General features: G+C 43.2%; 1 long non-coding RNA gene across 3 annotated transcripts in view; it reads right to left on the bottom strand.

Annotated features, from left to right (window-relative positions):
* LOC144327001 (uncharacterized) overlaps positions 1-20,453 on the bottom strand; it is a 28,487-nt gene extending 8,034 nt beyond the window's left edge. Inside the window, exons 1-3 of one of the 3 annotated variants that reach the window (XR_013391962.1) lie at positions 19,835-20,453; positions 19,556-19,654; positions 16,788-16,864 (exon numbers count right to left, since the gene is read on the bottom strand). This is a non-coding gene — a long non-coding RNA (uncharacterized LOC144327001). Of the gene's footprint in view, positions 1-16,787; positions 16,865-19,555 lie in introns of all 3 variants that reach the window. The other 2 variants (XR_013391961.1, XR_013391963.1) reach the window with 2 other exon arrangements.
* Positions 20,454-20,653: the final 200 nt, after the last annotated feature.

Raw genomic sequence — 20,653 nt, 5'->3', positions numbered from 1 at the left:
TGCCATCTCAGACACATGTGCATGCATGCACAACACATTTTCCTATCTCAAATATACTTTAGCTACACTGAAGTCTATAAACGAAACCCATTAATTTGATTCTTACGCCAACTTATTTTTTTTCTGATACCCATCTCTCACATACTTGTGAAAACAGCTAGAAATGTCTTTGTTATGGTACATAAAACAGACAACTATTTAAAGAAGGAGCTAAATGTCCATCGTTATGACAGATGGAAGGTGAAGAAGGGAGTTTATATTGCAAGGAATATCAGGGGAGCAGAATAGGCCAGTTCACAGACTACAGTGCTCTTGCAGGACAACCCCTAATATAGCCCTCTAAGTCATAATAGTTAATGTGGTAGCATGGTTCATGCACACAATGTTCCACCTAGTAAGAAAAAATCCAGACGGGTTGAAAACTCAAGTTACTAGCTCTCAGGGAGGAGAATTTCCCCCTTTCCCATCCTTTTATTGCTCACAATAGATGAATTACATCTACCTCCCAGGTCCCACCACCAGATGTCATATGGGGAACTGCTGGATAAACCATCTTCATAGAATTGTAGAACTGGAAGGGACCCTGAGGATCATCTAGTCCAACTACCAGCAACTTTTCCATATGGGCATAGTACCTGTAAACTTGGGTGTTATCAGCACCGTGCTCTAACCAACTCTGCTATTGGCTCCACACTTTCCCAGTTCTTAAATTCAAATGCTTCCATGGGATGCCTACTCCCTGGGCAGAGGTCTATTATTTAGAATCCCATAGAGCTATCAACAAACTAAAACAAAGACTAGCTTTCCCCGTTTCTTTCCTCGTAATAAAGAATCTGAGCAGACATTTTTCCAGTTCAGCAGAAATCACTCATCCAAAGCCCAAGCACGGGTAGGAACGAAAGCGCAAAGCAAAAGAATTACAAAGAACAAAGCATTTTTCTTTCTCGGATTACCTGTGGAGTGAAAAGCATTTTACCAAGGTTAATAAGAACTCGACGTACACTTCAAGCTAAGGAATGTTCATTTGAAAACACCACACTATTTCTCTCTGTGTTTTATTAGTACAAGTGAAAGGGTGAGACAGTTAAAATGGCTGCATGCTATAGAACAGGTCTCATTAGTATTCTGTAAGAAAAGTGGCCGATTTTTCTCTCACACACAAGACTTCAGATTATGTTCACATGCCTGGGCTGCTAATGCTTAGCAGCCAATCTTAATGAGAATCTTCCAAAATCAATCAAACCCTATCAAATATCTCATGGATGTCATGGTAAAAACAGAATGACTATAGTATATAACATCTGCATGCTAACAAATAGTGTGTGTTAACTGGATATATTCTTAGCCATTTTAAACATTTGAATGGATTCATCCAAAATCCATTCCATATCTTTTACATTGTATTAATTGGCACCCAAGACCTGGTGCAAGATGTAAGTGTTGTCAAACCAATCCTGGGAACTGTACTTTGTTAGGGGTGCTGGGAATTGTAGCTCTGTGAGGAGTAAACATCAGTCTCCATGATGCTTTGTGGGGGAGCTATGTGCTTTAAATGTATGGTGTGAACACAGCCTAAGTAAAAATAACTGAAACAGCATAATCAGTACAATTAACCATGTGGTGGGGCAACATACAACATCCTGAACAACAAAACGCTTGAGAAAACAACCACATTTTAAGATGGCACTGGAATGAGGGGATATGGCGCCAGTCACACCTCAGAGGGGGACGCACTCCAGAAGTGGGACACCGCCATGAGGAAGGCCCTTTACCGTATTGTTGGTGGAGGAAGCCTGCAGCACGTAGAGACACAGTAAAGAGAGGCTGCACATAATGTGCAACTCTGAGAAATGTGGCACTAAGAAGGGGCTCCTTAGGAGAACTTAAAGCTTGGCGGGCAGGACAGTAGAAACACAAGTTTTTTTATATATATATAAATTTTTATTAAAGTTTCAAAAGTTTTTTATAATAACAAAAACAAAACAAAACAATACAATAAAAATGACAAACAAACAAAATATAAAAAACACATATAAATTCAACCCTTAATTTCTTATAACTTACTTTCCCGACTTCCTCATACCTCCCCTTTCTGTATTCCAATTTCTAACTAATTTTTCAGCAAATCCTTCCCTTATTTTTAACTTAATTTTAATCTTACTTTTTCTCTTTAACTTATCCATTACCGCTAATAACCACATATTTTCTAATCCAGCGTCATTTTAACTTTCATTAACTTTACAATATTTCTTTAGATAGTCCTTAAATTTTTTCCAATCTTCTTCCGCTGTTTCTCTTCCCTGGTTTCGGATTCTGCTCGTCATCTCCGCCAGGCCCATGTAGTCTATCACCTTCATCTGCCATTCTTCCAAGGTGGGTAGGTCTTGTGTCTTCCAGTACTTTGCGATGAGTATTCTTGCTGCTGTTGTAGCATACATAAAAAATGTTCTATCCTTCTTTAACACCCCCTGGCCGACAATGCCCAAGAGAAAGGCCTCTGGTTTCTTAGAAACACAAGTTTGCACCTTTTTCATGGAAAAAAAATCATTTACATGAAGTAGTTTCTATATTGTGTCTGTTTTAGAGGTGTTGTTTCCAAATACAAAAATCCCTAGGTAACCTATCTAAGATGATTTGAAGAGAAAATCAAAAGGTACTCACAATTTGGCTATATAGTACTGTACTGTATCAATCTGAAACCATTAACTGTAGCTGTCAATCTCAAATAATGCACACGACATGAACCTTCACACTTGTTTCAGTTGCCCATTCTCTGGTAACCTTCAATTGTTGCACTTCTTTATATTTGGGCTGCCTCTGAAGACAGTTCTCCAGCAAGGGCAGAATTCAGAGGTTAGATTACTAACTGGGACTAGAAGGCTTATAACAACCAATTCTGGCCTAAATGCACTTGCTACTGACTGGTTTCCAGGCTCAGACTGCTGGTTTTGACCTATAAATATAAAGCCTTATGTGGTTCAAGAACTCAATACCTCAAGGGCCACCTCTTGCCACTAGCCCAGAGCCTGCAGTCTTCATCAGAGGCCCTTCTCCTTGTGCCCCATCCAAAGGAAGTGTGGAGGCTAGTTAAACAAGAACGGGCTTTGTCCCTGTGGTGACACCCCATCCGTAGAATGGTCACCCTAGAAAAACATACTTGGTACCATTATTGTCTGTTTTTAGGCACCAGTCTAAAACATATTTATTTACCCAGGTGATCAAGTTAGCCTTTACAGGGGTGCACATGTTTCAGTTGGGTGGGATGGGGCGGGACAAGCACACACTATATGATAAACAATATGTTTCAAGTATAACCAAGACGTTTACAGCACATGCCTTGCCCAAAGAATCCTGGGAACTGTAATTTTCCCCTCACAGACATATCATTTCCAGCAGTCTTAACCTGAGAATTTCTTTCATAAAATAAATCTCTTATTGCTATCAGAAATCTTCTGCTCTATTAGGTAACCAGCCAAACTGGGCAGTTCAGTGACAACAAATATGGAATGGTTTGCACTTCAATACATACTTTTTTAATGAAATGTTTCAGGCTAAGATATTTCTTTGATTCTTTAAAACAGGGGTAGGCAATCTAAGGCCTGTGGGCTGGATGCGGCCCAATCGCCTTCTCAATCTGGCCCACAGATGGTCCGGGAATTTGAGTATTTTTACATGAGTAGAATGTGTCCTTTCATTTAAAATGCATCTCTAGGTTATTTGTGGAGCCTGCCTGGTGTATTTACATGAGTAGAATGTGTGCTTTATTTAAAATGCATCTCTGTGGGGCATAGGAATTTGTTCATCCCCCCCCCCCAAAAAAATAGTCCAGCCCACCACATGGTCTGAGGGACAGTGGACCAGCCCACAGCTGAAAATGGTTGCTGACCCCTGTTTTAAAAGGTAGAGCAATTTTAACTCTGTTTTCCTGGAGGGTTTTTTTTTAAAGTCATTGATTCAATCTTTTAGCAGATTGACTGTGACTCCCAAAAGATTGTAAGGATTGCATTTGTTTCTTAACTAGACCTTCCTCTTAGACAACTGCTTACATGGGCCACATTTTGTAATAGAAAGTTGTTCAAAAGTGCAGTGCTGATAGGGGGAGGAGGTGAATTGCTTATATTACAAAGGCACTGAAATCTTTTACTGAAGAACCAGCTATTTTGGGTAGAACTGTTGAAAAGTAGACAGCTATGGGCAACCTTGCTTAAAGCAGCGGATACCATTTTCCTGTCCTTAATCTCCACATAGAATGTGGACCAGCTGGCTGAGCTGGAGATTCACCAACATCCCAGTGGGTCTTGGGTCTGGATAATCCCCTTAGCCAACTACCGTCTTTCAGGATACCCCAATCCTTCACTACCCAGTTTTCCATTCCACCATCCAGCATCCACTGAGTATGCTCAGTAGTCACTGGGCGATTCTGGGTTTCTTCTCCATGAGTGTTTTTCCCTAAGGGTTTTTTTTTTTTTAGTTACTTCCACAAAGCTTTGGATTCTACAGGGCTTGCTGATACCTCTATACTTTGCATGAAAGGTGCAGTTTTGATTATTTATTTATTTGTTTTTAAAATTTATATACCACCCTTCATCTGAAGTGCACAGGGCGGTTTACAGTATAAAAACATAACACATTACATAAAGATCCAGTGCTCTATTTTGGCAAGGGGCCATGGCAGATGCCAGTACTCAAGTCTTGATAAAAATGATGTGGGTACCAGCACAACATGGCTGCTATGAGTAGCAAAAAAATAAATAAATAAAAGATTCATACTCTGAGAACTGATTTGGCTGCATAGCATGAAACAGCTCTGTTGGCATTACACATGCACTCACTTTCATGTGCTAACAGGTTCCCATCTGCTAATTGTGTACATTTTTCATTCTGTTCAATAACAATTTAAAAAGCATCATTTCTGCCAACCATACTATTTAAAACATCGAAGTATTTTGAGTGGCTAATCTGAAAATGGCAGATCTGTAATCAGCAGTAGAATGGACACTTACTCTGTTGCTATCCTATGGCAAGACATGTCTACCTGGAAGTAAGTTATGCTGAGGTCTGGAGTCTCACTTTTTTAAAAAATAATGTAATATGTAGAATTCACACTTGGGGGAAATGCCCCTCTACAGCTAATTTAGATCTAACATCTTCAGAGCAGTCAGTCTGGTTCTCTTAATGTTTATAATGGTATGAATATATAGATCTATGCTTTTTAATCATTATTGACTGGCCTGAAAAAGCTGCACAATTAGTAGATTGCATCCTTGTGGCATGCTATTTTAAAAGCTATTTATACTCCCCTCCCCACCCCACAATTCTTAAGGCAAGCCTTCCAAAGCAGTCTACATTAATCTGACGAACACAAATACCATTTAAAACATCGTATCATTTAAAATATCATACTGAAGTTAGTATATGTGCAATTGTACATTCATCATCATGAAGCACCACAACAAATGCTTCATATTTTCCTATTAACCATCATAATGCAGGCAACTCAGCCACGGAGGAAAAGCTTGTAAGAATAAATCGTTTTAGTCGCCAGCTCTAGAGTTCTCTCATCTCAACTGATGGAGGGAAATCTCACTTTCTAAAAATTGCCAACAATCCTGCATTGCACTGTCTAATTAAGCTAAGTGTTCTCGGTCAAACAGAATAGCTTTGGAGCATTAATGGAGTCAAACTCTGACATGATTACTCTGGCTGAGAAATGTGCTCTTGCATTTCTAATAGTGCCCCTGTTCGAAATCTGGGCCCCGGGGACTGGCATTTGAAAAGTTAGCTATTCTCATCAGAGTATTGCAGTGTCACTTTCTCAATAAAAAGCAGCAGGGATGAAATCACACATTTTCCAAACTCGGTTTTTCCCTGGGAAGCTTTTCCCCCCAAAAAGGCAGAAGCTAGAAAACAGAGAAGTTCTAAGGTGCACTGGGGAACTGCTAAGGTTCTGTGAGGGGAAGGGAATACACACAAGAGAGAATATTGTTACGCATTTGCAGGGAGCAAGAATCCTCACACTGTGCCTCGTTCTCCCCATACTGTACTTTCTAAAATTAGTAAGTGTAGGGCTGGATCAATGGATTTAGAAAGGCCTAAAAAAACAAATCACGCCAGCTTCTTCAAGGTCAGAGCCATGGTTGATTTCTGCTGGCATCCAAGACTGTAGGCATGGGAAAAACAAGACCCTTTTGGAATGATAATGCTATGAACCCCTCCATTATAGGCTCAGGTTGTATATATGTGTAAATAAACCACATATCCACAGTCTCCGCTGTGTCTTATTCAGAAAAGAAAACACAAACCATGGGTAAGCATTGGAACCCCTGGGATCTTGCACCGCTTGGAGATTGGGGTGGAGTGCAACAGTATTACAAATTGTAATAGGGATCAGTTCATGCTTCACTAGCTTTATATTTAAAAGAAAATAAAAACAGATAGAGTAAGATTGAAAACACGACACGTTACTAATTAGACACTAGTTTAAGACAATATAAGGGACGCGGGTGGCGCTGTGGGTAAAAGCCTCAGCACCTAGGGCTTGCCGATCGAAAGGTCGGCGGTTCGAATCCCCGCGGTGGGATGCGCTCCCGTTGCTCAGTCCCAGTGCCTGCCAACCTATCAGTTCGAAAGCACCCCTGGATGCAAGTAGATAAATAGGGACCGCTTACTAGCGGGAAGGTAAACGGCGTTTCCGTGTGCAGCTCTGGCTCGCCAGAGCAGCGATGTCACGCTGGCCACATGACCCGGAAGTGTCTCTGGACAGCGCTGGCCTCTGGAGTGAGATGGGCGCATAACCCCAGAGTCTGGCAAGACTGGCCCGTACGGGCAGGGGTACCTTTACCTTTACCTTTTTAAGACAATATACATTTTCTGCAATGCTTTACTGATCCCTGGAATGATCATTTTAGTATTCCTTGTAGACTCTGCATAGATTGTTACCTACTTAAGTGATTTAAAAAAGACATTTCAAAAGCATTTTCTCAACTAATATTCTGTCCTGAACACTGCATAGACAAGGAAATTACACTATATTGGATAATTAATACTACAAAAAACAAACAAACAAACAAACAAACAAACAAACAGAAAGACAGTTTAATTAGAGTGGGATTAGATTACTCGGGGCAGTAGTCAGCAGATTTTAGTCAATCAAATTCAGCCTTGTGTGGAAATGATCAAAAGCAGCTCCCAATTGATGCTCAATTAAAATTTATGTGGGGCTCTCCCTTCTGTTTAGAGACCTGACCAGCTATTAATCTAATAAATATTACAAGTAAAAATACGAATTCGGCCAAATGGCAATAAAAGAAACATGGATGATGTGGCACGAAGCCCTACAAGTGCGGAAGCTACCCAATCACCATCAAAAAGTGAAAAACAGCAGCATATGTTTGTGCCTGAGCAGGCAGCCTCAGGCTCCTGATAGCACAGCAAGGAAAGAGGCAGCTTTTAACTGCTGGATGCGCACCAGCGAGTTGTCAGATTGTCCAAAAAGGCAACCTGGGATAATTTTAGCCCAAATGTTGAAGGGAAAGCAATCTGTTCCTAGGACTCTAATGCTGCCCCACCGCTTGCCTCACCACCATTTCCCAAGCTGCACTTGTGCACAGCATTTGCCAGCCTAATTAAGATGTGATTATTTTAACGTGGAGCAAAACGGAGAATGGGCGAGAATTGTGCAAAACACTCCAAATATTACTGCAGAGCAACCTTGAGTATCATTCTGTCGGCAGCATTTCCCTTCCTCTGTGAATTAACGCGTCCAGAAATCAGTCCTAATTATCTCTTCTCTGTAGCAATTTGACAACCAATTTGTGCTACCTGACACTATACCAACCAGCCTGCCAGGACATCATTCTAGTAGTGCCCATGGCTCAGGGCAGATTACACCCACACCTAGCATCCAAATTCAACTGTCATGCAATTGCTATTTATTGTAATGCACCCACATACTTGGGTGTGGGTTATGAAGCGGCACTTTATTGTTTGAGGGATGTACAGAAGCATCTACGTGAATGGGTGAGAGATCCACACAAAAGTGCTAACTGTGTGGAAGTGACCAGAGAGCTCAGCTCCTGCCTCCTGCCCTGTACTACCTTCCTCCAGCTCCTTCTCCCAGATGTACAAGCAGCTCGCCCAGTTTTAGCACATGCTCTACCTGTGCTGGGATGACAGACTATCACCCATCTATTTTGTCTTGAGCAGAAAGCTTAGGGATCTCAACTGTGCCATAGGGATGGAAGAAAGACCTTTCCAACTGCAACTCTATTCCCCCCCCCCAATTCTTAATTCTTTCAAAATGCTGTTGAAAAATTATCAGTACTTGCAGGCAGTGAATTTTGTACATGTATAAAATGCTGATTTATTGGAAAGGAATAACATCCTTTAGAAAAGCTGGAAGGGAAAAGCAGCTGGAATTCCCCAGAGCAGACAAAACATGGATAATTAAACATGGAGACCTTAAAGTGCTTTCTTCGAGTTTAGTATATGTTCCGTTAGCAATGGATGGCTCGTAAGCTGGATCAACATTGTCACCTAGTGGCCACTGATGTCCTTGGAAAACAGGAAAACTCACATTTTTGCACTAGTGCAGTACTGTGACACACAGCTACATTTATTGTTGCCATTGCATCGCAAACCTGATGCTTTCCCCACCATGAGATGACTCAAGTCTAGCCCTGACCTAAAGTCCTAGCCAATTAGAGCAAGGGACAGGGGTCATCTGCCCCTCACATATGTGTAAGCCTTGGGTCAGCATCTAGGTTTGGGTTCAGTATCTAAGAGATATTTTTCTATTCAGTTCTGGCTCAAGCCCCCACTTAGGAAACCTGGGACTCCAGTTTAGTAGCCTTCCCACAACACACATACATACACACTCCTGAGGTACAGTGGTACTTTGGGTTATAGACGCTTCAGGTTACAGACTCCGCTAACCCAGAAATAGTACCTTGGGTTAAGAACTTTGCTTCAGAATGAGCACAGAAATCGTGCAGCGGCGGCGCAGCGGCAATAGCAGGAGGCTCCATTGGCTAAAATGGTGCTTCAGGTTAAGAACAGTTTCAGGTTAAAAACGGACCTCCAGAACGAATTAAGTTCTTAACCCGAGGTACCACTGTATGTGCAAACAATGATATGTATTCAACAAACAAACAATGGTGGATCGACAAGAGATTAACATTGTAGAGAGCAGTACAAAAGTGTACTTTTTGTTTAGAATGTCCCACCTTCTTCCATGGTCCACCTTTGCCAAAGGAAGTCTGTGCCCTTAGGCCTTACTCACAGTGAGTTTGGGGATGCAACCAATAAGCAGGGTTCTTCTGAATTTGAGAAAGTTGCAATTAAGAGACTCCAGGCAAAAATGAAATCTTACACTACAGCATCTAAAAAATTACAGAAATGCATAGGTTGGAGAAATCCTCAAGAGGGACATGTACACAGGGAAGAGAATTCTGCATGAAGCTAGAACTTTGTCTGCCATTTTCATTTGCAGTTCTCACCACTCTTGTAGGAACAAGTCACTGTTAAACTGAATAAGCTGCTTATCTCTTTGGCAATCTTGAAGAATCAGAAATATTTTCCTCCAATGCTATTTTGTCAGGTCATTGCAATCCTGTTCAAACTTTCTTCAGAGTATGCATAGAGACAGGAGCAAGATTGTGACCATTTGCAGCAGCTGCTGGCTCCATCCCTGCCCCCTATATTTGCTTAGTAGAAGTTGTGAAAGGGTCTACATGCCTACAAACTGTTAATGCATAGGCTCTGTCCCCACAGTAACAGATCCATGGTTAGGCTGTGATTGCTGAGACAAAGCCTACAGACATGCACTTTATACTTCATAGGCCCTTTCAGACCCTTCCTCTAAATGGTGGGGCCAGAGGCTGTGAGTGGTCATGATTCCTCTTCCTCCCATATGCATGTTCAGAAGAAGAACACCTGAACAGGGCTGCAGTCTCTATTATAATATTTTTAAATGTATTGACCTAGTCAGTACAATGCAAGAATTAAAAATGCAGTATCTGTATACAGTGGTACCTCGGTTTAAGTACTTAATTCGTTCCGGAGGTCCATTCTTAACCTAAAACTGTTCTTAACCTGAAGCACCACTTTAGCTAATGCAGCCTCCTGCTGCCGCTGTGCTGCCGGAGCACAATTTCTGTTCTCATCCTGAAGCAAAGTTCTTAACCTGAGGGTTAGCGGAGTCTGTAACCTGAAGTGTATGTAACCTGAAGCGTATGTAACCTTAGGTACCACTGTATATTATTTAATCTGGCTTTGTTAAGTATGTAACAAGGGTGGTCATTTCCACACTGCCATGAACACACACACTTTTCTTTGGCAACGCATCTGTTTCTAACAAGCTGGACTTCTTAATATTGGCAGGCTCCTCTACTTTTCCCTGCCAATGCTACATTTCCAAGTAACTCAGAATCCAACAGCACTTTGGATGAAAAGGCTCCCCTTTTATCCACTCTTATAACCACATAAGCCACAATAATTTTCCTTATGGGTCTTCTCCAATAACCCTGCTGATTAAAGAGGTGCATGTGCTGTGTGTTCTTTGCTCAGTTCAGTGTAGATCACATCTAGAAGTTTGGAGAATCGTGCAATGTGTTGAGTCCCCTTCCTTGAAGGAAGCCATGCAGTGTGTATCTTGCCTGGGGCAAGTAGCAATTGCCCTTAGGTGAGCAGCTAGGATGCAAGCTGGACCTGTCTGCTCTCCTTCTGCTGCCCTTGCTGTGCTGTGCTTCCCAGGTCAGGAAAACACAGCACAGTATCTGGACTCATCCTCTCCCTCATCCTTTCATCACCGAAGACAAAAGTGACAACCACAATCACAGGGGCCATAGCTATGCACTACAGCAGCTACACTCCCCAGTGGTTGGAAGGGAGAGAGTAAGGCTGTCAGCTGTCACAGAACTGCTGTGCTTTTTCTGGGAAACGAATAATAGTGCTGTGACAACTATGTGCCTTTTTCTTTCTTTTCCCCAAGGCATAAAGTGAGGGGGGAAAGGGGCTGCACTGATGAGGGGGTGTTGTAGGAATGGGATTTCCTGAACTGGCAAGTGGGTAAATGAATGGCCCTTTAGGTTCCCACCAACATTAGGATTCTATTTCAATGGGGGGATAGCACAAAGAAACAAAAAAATCAGAAGTTGGAAAAGGAACAAAAAATAGTGGAAGCAGAGTAATACAAATGGCAGGCAGAACAAAGAAAATTATTTCAAAACACTGGACCCTTCCCTGTATAATTTTGATGCTTTCCTCTGGTGTCTCCAAAAGCTGTTTATTCCCTGCCACAGTTGAATGACTGTATTTGTTTTTAGGGCACAAAATTACAGGCAGGATTGAGGGACCACACACTGGTGAGAAGCCCACAGCAACACCATTTATTGATCTTTTCCTTTATCATCACTATGAAGGTGGGCAAGGGCTCCTTACCTGCTACTCCCCAGTCATGCTGATTCATTGCCATGGTGGCAGCTCTGCTGAAGTGGAGTGAGATGAGGCAACTGGGCATACAGGAAGCTGTCTGGTACAAAGTCAAGCTATTGGTCCAGCCAGTTTAATATTGTTTACAAGATATGAGGGTGATCTGGCTCTGACTATGTCACCCCATTGATCTCCAAGATTGATTCAGCTGATCTGGTTGGCTAGGCAGGTTCCCCTTCCTCCCTCACCGCTCCACGTGGTTCCCTCCCAAAGCTGACACTAAAACACTGGTTGAAGAGGGGTTCACTGCTGGAAGCTTGAACCTGGGACCTTTTGCGTGCAAAGCAGGTGCTCTACTACTGTGCATGTACTTTCAAGGAAGTGCATTAAGGGCCTTCACATAAATGGATAGCTCTGGTTCTTAGGAGCAGGTTCTTACACCATTTTGCAACAGAAGGTGGATATTTCAGCAGAACAGTGGAGAACAGTAGCACTGAAGAAGGAATACACCTCATTTTTCACTTTTGATTCTATCTTTGGCCAAGGCCAATGGAAAATTGATTGGAATCTGTTGGGAAATTTACCTTTGCTTGCAGAAAATATTGAGATATCGGTCTACTTGTACAAATTGTTGTGAGGGACTTTACATATTGCTGAAATTATGTTCTCTGTTTATCAGATAAAAAAAAAGCATGCAGGAGAGGAAAACATTGGCAGCTAATTCTTATGAATTATAAGGCTCTCAAAGTAAGGTGCCCCCATCTAACTTTACTTTGCAGGTTCTAACAGGTTCTCAACTTTTCCCCTTTGAGTGAGGCTGATAAAACATTGTAGATTTTCATTCACAGGTATGTAATACCTTTTCAATTTGCACAATACCTTTAACGTACACAGGGAATGGGCAGGTATAAAGCAAAATAATGGCCTGAAGGCAGATAATGCTGTTGCACCATTATAGCTAAGCAGTTCTTGGCCTTCTCAGAGTTTGGATGGAATGTTTATAATCATAATACGGCAACAACTCAGCATGGAAACTCCATATAGGTCACTCCAAGTTTTCTGAATGAAGAGAGGACAAAAGGGCAATAAATAAAACCAAATAAAACCAAAAGCTTGCCAGGCTTCTGTAGATGCATTGCCCCTAACCTATGAAAAAACAAAAATGGTAACTGAAAAGGGGAGGCCACATTACCTGGCTCTGGGTTTTTTATTTCCTTGTGCTTCTGACAGTAAAATATAATTGAACAGTCATAACATGGATGAAGTAATACGGAAATGTAGATGATCAGTTTTGTGTATCTAATTTTATGGCTTCCCTGTGACTCATGTTATATACTACATCTCCCAGAAACCACTTGAGTGGACCTCCACCTGACGGCTTATCTCAGACACTGTAATATGTACAATGTTTTCCCATATCTTACCGAGTGCCTCCATAACAGCTTCTGACAGCGTAGCACTAGAGTAGCAAAGTAGTGGCATGAAGATACTGCACATTATACAGAAGAATGCTGTGGTGTTAACAAATTCTATTGTAGTAATAGCAGTAGAAGAATGTTCTTGTGTCATGTGGAGGCCATTCCAACCATTCTCCAAATGATCATTGGTCCTTGCTCAAGGTCAAAATCACGGGAAAGCCAGAGAAAGAATCACAAAGTAATTCCTTGTGCTTTTCAAACCCTTAAGCATTGCATTGGGGTAAATGATGCCAGCTGACACAACGATTCCCAATTTGAAGTTGTGTTTGAACTGATAATATTATGATCCAGGCTAATATACAGTATTGTTTACTAGCTGATTCTTCTACCAAAAAACAATTCAGAATTCGACTGCTATGCCAGTTCAATTTTTTAAAAACCAACACTTCTCTGAAGGTTTAATATTTATAATATATATTCATTTTGGTTAAAAGCCAATTTTCATTCTACAGCATGAAGAGAATATAAATATATACAAATCTCTGCCCAATACACTTCTATATCACGGAGCACTGAACACCATATGAGTGCTTAACTTGCCAAATTCATCCATGAAGAATCTGGCAATATCTACAAAAACATTGGTTAATATTTTCCACTTGAAATTAAAAGCACAACTGTTCCACCTAAAAGTTATTAGATTGTACTAGAAAAACAAATCAAAACAAAACAAAACAAAAGATACTTTTGTAGATTTCCCAAATCCTACTGAAGCACAGCACTCAAGAATGTGCTCAGTTTTAAGTACATGATAGACGGTCATTTAATTTTCATGAAAAAGTACTGCGGAGAGTGTTTAGCACAGAGTCTCGCACTTAGGGCCAAACTAGATCAGATATCATTCATACAAAACAATTATGTGAATGGCTTTGTAAAAGTAAATAGCAGGCCTTCAGATCTGCACTGGTACCCTGGCAGGGGCTGGGGCAGGGGCTTTAACTCTTTGTCACAATCTGAGGTCTCAATCTGAAACAGGGATCCGTGTGCTTGCTATTTGCATGGGAAGAAAAGCTCTTCCTTGCACTATCTGAAGACTTTCTTCCAACGCAAATAGCAAGCACAGGGACCACAAACCAGAGTGGGATAACAGTGAGGGTGCAAAGGGTAGAGCCCACCCCCCACCAACAATCCCAGTATGGATTAGGAGTCCCAGACCTACAAATTACCAAATTGGGGGGGAGGGGTCTTTACCATAACTGCTAGTTGTGTGAATGGCACCTCATCTTGTTTGTCCCTTAAACTCCTCTGGGATTTTTAGCCCTGTCCATGTCAAGTTAACTGAGAATAAGGCTTCTGCCTTAATTAGTAAGAAAAGAGACAAGGACATGGAACTGTCACTTTTTAAGAGGTAAAATTTGGTAAGGGAATACTTTTCTTGGGATGAATGTTTGCAGTAGGCATATGTACACTTAAGAGTTACTACTGATATTTCATTATGATGAATAAATCTACATAAAAATACCGGTAGTAATAAGGGGTGTTTCAAGGTTCATATAATGTATTATTATATTGGACAAAAAAATACACAGGGAACGCATCAAACAAACTTGGCCAGAAACATCTTTTTTAAAAAAAGGGGGGAAAATATGCTTCTCCTAGTAGCTATCCATTTGTCAAAAGGCTCACACTCCCTTTTCCACTTGCTTAAACACAATAGCACTTTTAGCTTTGCATATATAGTATAGTCAGTGGTGCTATTGTTCTAGAAAAAGAGGTCCTGGATCTCGCCATGATCACCTCCCTCATTCTCTTAACATAGCAATGGCACTTACTTGAGAGGTGCTGAAACTGAGTTTTAGCGAGTTTTGGCTGGAAAAAAAGCCCTGAGTATGGTACATACAAATCATAGCTTTGTGCTCAAGCTACAGTTTCTTACAAAGCTTTATAGCTGCTTACATAGCTTTCTTGCACGTGCAAACCAGAGGTACACAAACACAGAAAAGAACATAACCCACGAAAATAGATACACAAATCCACAGTGGTGCTTACTTATCAAAAACTTTGTTTTTGATACCTCCCAGCTGGCAACACCACTTTGAATGAAACTATGGCAAAGTTGTCAATTCTAACACATTCTAAAGCAGCTGCTCGCTGAAAGTATATTGTAGAGATACACTCTGTACGCTTTTAGAGCAGGGGTGTGGGGGATCTTATTACGTCACTCAGTGAAATAGAACAATTGAGAAAAGGCATAGAAAATTAACTGCAAATGTTATTTTCAAGAAATCTGTTATTAATATATGCCATGTGGTATTATCTAAACACCATAGCAACAGTGCAAAATTTAAAATCAAAGAACTTTGATTCACAGCAGATCCCAAAATTACAGATAAATTCTTTTATTTATAGCATTTTTTACAGCTAACGAATTGTGGGTGATCTCTGTGCTAAAACTGCAATTTTACATTGGCATGCTTTAGTGTCATTTGACCAGCTGCAGAATTTAATTTGTGCCAAGGCTCAGCTTCACAACCTATTTCTTTAAGAAACAAAGAATACACAGGTTATGAGAAGGCCATCTTAGCATGTGCTGAACATATTCCCATCACTGAGTAACCAGAGCCAGTTCCAGTCACTGTTCTAAGTAAATATGGTTTGAAATATGGAAAATCATTGGGACGGAATAATCTTAAAAGTATTTGGAATAGTATGCTATCAGAACTCAAGACTCTGCAATACCATTGCTGAGAACCACAAGAAGAGCAAGGCAGGAATTGTCCATCTCTTAGCTAAGAAAATGCTAGTCTTGCTGATTCCGATCCCCAAACAGAAGCTCAGAAAAGAGGAAATTGAACTCACTGATATCTGTTGCCTCCCCCTTACCTCCATGCTTACGTAATGAGTCATACTAATCAAAGTAATCATTTACCTCTTTCTGCTTGTACATCTGGATCAGGACAACTATTGTTTTAATATGCCTTATCTGAGTGGAAATTTGAACCCTGGTTTCCCATGTTCCAGTCCAACCCTCTAACCACAATACCACACTGTCTCTTATATGTCACTGTTTCACAGTGGACCACCCAAAGGAGTTTGAAACAGGGGAATTTTAAAAACATCATTATATGGTATGGTGGTGAACTGCTTTCAAAGAACAAGTAATAACAAAATCCCCACTACTCATCTACAAATAACAATATCAGCTACTTAGGCAGATGCTAACATGAAATTGAATTCATGCTTGGGAAATAAGGGGCAGTATCCAACAAAGTAGTTTTGTTAGCACAGAGTGTTGTATTTATGCAACAGAACTTTTCATTCCTCTCCTCCATCCCCCCCTCCTGCCCTCCCCAGATCTGCACCAGAGGGTTGGGGTAACCCCAAGAACAGATTGGGGAAGGTAGGAAGAGGAGAGGGACGGGGAAGTCCCCTTTTGCAGCCTTAGGTCCTTGTGCTAAATGGAACTACTTTGTTGGGTACAGCCCAAGGACATTTTTTGACAATGTTTGTAATCCTGCAGATAATTGCTAAGGAGTAAATCAAAATCTGATGATTGCATTCTGTGCTTACTATATTAGCACATATTGCTGTACCTTAGCTGTGTTTACTTTCAGAGGAAACTGCAGCACATTTATCATGAACAACAGCAGAAGCTGTTAATGCTAGGGGAAAGCTGCAAACCTTTGTTTTGATCCACAAGTAGTGATTAATGCAGTCCATAGTTCTAAAATCACTGACATGAAAGCAATCTATTTAGTTTTCCAATGAACTACATCATGTTGTTACCTAAAAGAAAAAGATTGGCAGCCCTAGTACCATTGTATCATAGGTTAGGACACTGATCATTTTATCAGCAAAATGCAAACTAACAGCACAATTTACTGCATACCGCTATTAGTATTTTATTTCCTCATTAACAAACTTATTTTCTTGACTCACCAGTGTGCTTTGTAGCTGGCTTTTTAACCAAGCTTGAAGATCTGCTGGATAAAGTAGACAGATATTGGGAACAGGACCTATAACACAGGGAATTTAAACATGAAACCACGTGACTTTCACCAAAGAATCCTGCATTATAGTTTGTTAAGGGTGTTGGGAATTGTAGCTCTGTGAGACTTAAACTACAGTTTCCAGGATTTTTTGGAGGGAAGTTATGTAATTTAAATGTATCGTGTGTATGCAGTTGTATATACACTAACCTATTTTTTATACCAAAAATGTACCTTTCCTTAATCCAGAATCATTCATGCTTGCTCTCAACATGCTTTCAGTCTAGATTTGTTTTAGATGCCACCATCCACAAAGATAGGTGTGGTTATTTGAAACACCTTCATTAGGTTATCCATGCCTTTTTCTCCATGCCCATGCCCCAGGTGAAGAAGGAAGTAGTGATTGCAACCTTGGTATATGTACAAGTATATGTAACTGGGCAGATACAGTTACACCCCTCCATTGCTAGGAACACCACCTACACCCAGAACTTATTCTCAGAGGGAACTCACCAGAACTCAGTCTGGCACCTCAGGTGGGTTCCAGAACCTCTCAGGTGAGTTCCAACACCTCTCGGGTGGGTGCCATTGCCATTCTAAGAAAAAGAAGTAGGCATTCATGGTGAGTTCCGGCACTTCTTTTTCTAGAAAAAGCACTGCCTACACATGTTTTCAAATGGACATACTGCAGAAGAATGCAGAATCAATCTCAATGAGCTTTTATTTTCTGAATGGAACCAGTTTTCAGGAGCAAAAAAATATGCACTTGTGTGGACTGCATAGAAAAAGAACAAGTACTATCTCCGCTGATTCCATAATAAAATGTCATGTGAACAAACCAGCATCTGGGGCTGGCGAGGAGTTTAATGGCATACTCATTTGAGTGTTCAGGAATACTAAATGAAGTTGGATGATGTGGAATAGTATTAGGCTGCCACAAACTATGGGTTGCCTTAGGCTATAACAGTACAAGTAGTGGTTTTATTATGAGGGGGAAAGATACAGCCTAAGGTAGCATATTTGGGTGGTGTTTTATACAGTTTATTCTCCAGCACAAGAAGGATTAAAGCAGGGAAAACGAATCCACTCCACAAACATGGGATATTTCCCAGGGCACAATTCTTACTGCCATAAAAAGGGCTAATTTCTTTTCTAAAAAACCAATGTCCTGGAATATCACCCTATGACTTCAATGAACTTTACAGTGGAAAAAGTGTGGTTTCCCCCCCCCCCACTCAAATGGGACTACTTAACATCAGAAGGAAGGCATACTTACCTAAATCAGTGTTTCCCAATCACTGTTCCGCGGCACACTAGTGTGCCGCGAGATGTTGCCTGGTGTGCCGCGGGAAAAATTAAAAAATTGAAAGATTTTTTTTTTTAAGTCAAATTTTCGATTGGGGCGCCGTCACTAGATGACCCCTGGGGTTCCCTCCCTCCCTCCCGCTCTGCGCCTCCCTCCTCCTCCTCCTCCTCCTCCGGGGAGGCCCTTCCTGGCTCTCGACCAAGGCTTGGCGGCTGCCACTCACTCACTCGCTCGCCCACCCGTCCCTCCATCCCTGCACCCGGCCTCTCCCCCTCCGTCCCCGGCGCGGGGGCTGCCGGGATCTGTAGTCCCCTCGCCCTTGGGCTCCGCGCCCGCGCGGGGTGCGCAAACTACGTTTCCCAGCGTGGCCTGGCGGGCCGGGCGTTTTGTTTGAAGCGCTCTTCTCCCGGCCATGGAATGAGCGCAGCGGCGGCGGCCGGGCGGGCAGGGGCTCTTTCACGCAGACCCTGCGCAGCCTGCCTGCGCCCCCCGGAGATCGGGCGGCAGGATGGAGCCCGGGGATCCCAGCGGAGGCGGAGCGGCGGAGGCGGAGGCTGCCCCCCAGGTAGGGCTGCGTCGGGGTTTTTTTATTTTTGCAATGCTGCATCCGCGCCGGAGGGGACGCATCGGACCGTGGGGAGACCCCTTGGCGGGCGTGCAAGGCAATGCATGCGTGCAGGCGTTGCATGGAGTGCAGTGCAATGCAATGGCAACGCGGCGCCCTGCATGCATGCATGCAACTTCCACCGGCGCTCCGGACTTGGCAGGTGAGGGGGGTCCCCAGTGGGCGGCAGAGAGAGCCGGGAGGGCGAAGGGGAGCCGGGGGGGGAGCAGCGCTGCTCCCCGAGCCGAGCCCGGGGGGAAACTTCGGCGTCGTTGCACCGGGTGTTGGAAGCGGAGGCTGGCGGGGGCCCCTCACCTGCAAAACCTGGTCGCCTCTCATATATTTCGTGCATTGCATTCATCGCCCGCTTTCTCCTCCAAGGAGCTCCCGGGGGCGCGCGTGGTTCTCCCCGTGTTATCCTCGCAACAACAGCCCTGCGAGGTGGGTCAGGCGAGTGGCCCAAGGGAGCACCCAGGGATTGTCCTGGCCAGGTGGGGTGATTTGAACCCTGCTCTCTGCCCGGTCTTCGTCCTCATTTAGCCCCCACATGTGCATGACTGTGCATGACTGAGGTTTTCCCCCCTCGTCTTGGCTATGGTGTGAGTCTGTGCTGTTAATTAATGGGGTTCTGCCTTCGGAGAAGATGAGCCAGCCCTCAAGGTGGTGATTATGTAATTTGCTAGCAATTCATGTCCCTCCCGGCGTGACGCTGCGCGCTGACGTCACGGGGCTGTAATGGTGGTGTGCCTCGAGATTTTTTTCATGAAACAAGTGTGCCTTTGCCCAAAAAAGGTTGGGAAACACTGACCTAAATAGCCCTCACAAAATATTCTACCATTCTTCATACATGGCAAGTCAAGAGACCGTCTCCAGCTATCATAGTTGATTCCCTCCTGCCTTTCCTTCTCTGTTTTGACAAGGCAAGCAATGAGGAAGATGGAAATTGGCCTCATGTTGCTTTCCAGAACCAACTATTTCTGAGATCAACAGTGCAAACCTATACCAATGGGACTTAACCTCTAAGCAAATTATTGGATTTCAGCCTAAATCTGCATCCCTATGTAACATAGCCTATGTATACTTGTACCTGGGAATAATCAGTGGGTCTTCAGAGGAAACATCAACAGGACTGCCTTATGGGGGGAAACTTTTTAAAAGAGCTTGTTCACACGTGGCTATCCAAAGGACTAATGAAGCTGCCCAGCAAAGGCCAGAACACAAGGAAGGTGGATCTGGGTTTGTTTGTTTTTAATAAAAAAAATAATGGTAGAGCCCATTCGTTCCACTGGGATCTCTTCCTCCAGTGTTCTGCTCGCAGACATTGGAAGACGTTACACAATTTCGGCCAAAACTCACGGGGTACCGCCTAAGGCAGCAGCCTCACCCTGCCCAATGGCTGGGCGGCTCTGCTAAGCACATACACGTGTTCTTAAGGTTCCGTACACGTGGTAGGCAAATCCTCCCGCCCGCCCTCAGTATAAGGGAAGCGTCTTCTTTTCCTAAAATTTGAAGCGCGTCCCTTCTCGCGCGGCTGCTTCCCCTCGCGGCTTCGGGCTAGGATATCCCTGCGCTGCCTGCGCCGGCCCTCAGCGCGAAGTGTGAAGGCAGGTCGGAGTTTGCCCGCCCCTCGTCCCGCCTGCCGCCACCTGAGGCGACGCTTCCCTCCTTCTCGCCCGCCCTTCCTGGCAAATGCATGAGGAAGAGCTTGCGGCTCCCACTGCGCATGCCCAGTCACCCGGTCTGGCGGGGCCGGGGACGATGCTGAGGCGGTCGCAGTCGCGGCCCAGACAGGCGCTCAAGGGGCGGCGAGCTCAGCGCTAGGCCGGGCCCGGCGCCGCGGAACTCCCCGCCGCTGTGGAGCTGAGGAGGCCAAAGGAAGCAGCGGCAAGAGGTGCCCCAGCGCCGC

This window comes from Podarcis muralis, chromosome 2, assembly GCF_964188315.1.
Source record: "Podarcis muralis chromosome 2, rPodMur119.hap1.1, whole genome shotgun sequence".
Lineage (NCBI taxonomy): Eukaryota > Metazoa > Chordata > Lepidosauria > Squamata > Lacertidae > Podarcis > Podarcis muralis.
The sequence above is the reverse complement of the archived record's forward strand: the minus strand, read 5'-3'. Positions and strand labels throughout refer to the sequence as shown.